This window comes from Phalaenopsis equestris, unplaced genomic scaffold, assembly GCF_001263595.1.
Source record: "Phalaenopsis equestris unplaced genomic scaffold, ASM126359v1 Scaffold000223, whole genome shotgun sequence".
Classification (NCBI taxonomy): Eukaryota; Viridiplantae; Streptophyta; class Magnoliopsida; order Asparagales; family Orchidaceae; genus Phalaenopsis; species Phalaenopsis equestris.
The window spans coordinates 1,452,746-1,455,016 of NW_018164665.1; positions in this window are offsets into that span (position 1 = coordinate 1,452,746).

The window sequence follows — 2,271 nt, forward strand, 5'->3', positions numbered from 1 at the left end:
TATATATATATATATATATATATATAAAAGGTTTGATTCCTATATTGACACCCTCTTCAAATTTAATGAGATAGATGATCTCAACATAAAGTATATATATATCTAAAGTTATCTTAGATGATAAGATTTGATGACGATATAGACTGATTCTTCTCTGGAAAAAATGGTCTACTATATATTTGTTGAACAAATGACTTTAGCATGAATGACAAGACAATACTTATAAATGTCACCGGTATATTAATGGTGGCATAATTTAAGTAACAAATATAATGTTGTTATTTTCATAATCAAGGAGGGACTTTTACAATCCTTTTTCATATTTATAAGTAAACATCAAAGCTAGGATAACTCTCCCATCATGTTAGCAAGGGTATGATAATCAACACAAGCATTAAAATAAGCAACCTTTGGCCATTTCATACTATGTTGAAAATTTTGGTACTAATTTTGAGGTGATCATGGCAATAGTATCATAAATTGTGTAGATATAATTATCTTTCATGTCAAGAAAGGAACTTTTTATGTCAAGTTGTCATTATCTTGCAAAACAAGAACTTCTTCATGAACTCAATAACATATTTCATTTAGAACTACCAAACATGAGTTATGTGCCTCTATATATTTTATAAATTTTTGGATTTATAGCGCACATGAACAATGAGTCCTTATAATATAGATAATTTCAAATACTTGCCACTTAACAAATATATAGTACATGAGAAATAAGTTTTCTATTGCTATCATGAATGTTTATCCTCCTTCTTTTAGCTCTTAAATCAGTTGACTAAACATAATTCCTTAACTTAAGCCTCAACTAGATGATTTTTCTACTCTAACACATATTATTAAATATCTTGTTGCACTAAGGAAGAATTTTTTGCTATGAGCATTGCAAACATATTTGTTTCTCTCAAGTCATATTGAATATATGAATTATGGCCCTCCATATGCAATGCCATAACATATGTACACATATGTACTGTTAGATATGGCTCATATCTAGGGAGTTGGAGTTTCTTTTGAAGAGGTGTGTCTCCTGGTGAAAATGAGTGTCTCTTGGAATAAAGGGGGTTGGGAGGAGCGAGGGCGTGATTGTAATTTTATCTAAGAGTTTGTATATGTCTATTTATATGTGAAACCCTATGGGATGTATTTGAACTTCTCTGAAATAGTGAAATCGCCGCTCGCTCCCGAAGACGTAAGCAATTCTCTGCCGATTCTTAGGCAATTCTTTGCCGAACCTCGTTAAATCTCTGTGTTTTTCTTCTAGTTTGTGTCGATTCCTGTTTTATTCCGTTAAATTTCACAACAATTGGTATCAGAGCCTCTCGAGGGGAACAGGAGGAGATCGACGCAGAAGAAGATTTGAGAAGGAATTGCGAACTGTTTCACGGCATTTCGAAGTTCGCGGTTCGGGATTTCGGATAAGGAAGAAGAACTGCGCAGTGCGATATACGAGTTCGCGAGTTCACGCAGAGACACAGGAATCACGAGCGGAACAGGCAACGTTCGCGAGGGTTTTGCGAAAGATCAATTCGCGATCGCAAGGTTCCGAGTTTGCGGTTTTGACAGGAAGAGGAGTTTCTGCGCGGTTTCTGCGGTTTCGACAGGAAGAGGAGTTTCGGCGGTTTCGGGAGTTCGAGAGTTCGGAGTCCTCCAAACGAGTTCGCGACAGGGCTCTGCGAGAGGGTTCCGAGTTCGCCACAGGGAGTCTTCATCAGAGTTCTCCGCGTGCGACAGAGGCTGTTCCTCTGACGGTTCGGCATCGCGAGGAGACCGCAGGAGGAATTCTTCCGCCTGTGCGCCTGTGGTTGGGTTTCTTCCGGGCGCAACAGGCGAAGCATTCGGAAGGAGAAAGAGTCCGCGAAGGCGCTTCGGAAGGAGGTGACAAGCATCCGAGGTTTCTGCGGAGGAGTGCGATTGGCGGTTCGCGAACGGCGTTCGCTCGGTTGTTCGACGGTTCTCGCACGTCGTTCGCCTCTTGATTCGCGGGCAGGCGCGGACAGGAGTGAAGGTTTCTTCCGAGAGTTTTGCGACCGCGAAAAGACAGTTAGTGCAGAGGAGTTGGGCAGATACAACAATCCGTGGGAAACAGAGGCTGTCCACTGCGAACAAGAGCCTTGCTTTGTGTAAAATCTGAGGAATTCGACCAGTTAAATTCGCCGGTTTGTCGCAGGAGATTTTGCGACAGGTGGAGTTCGACAGGGTGCAGGAGGCGAGCAAACACGATTATTTCGTGAACAGGAGTTTCGTGGAGGTATTCCTCGA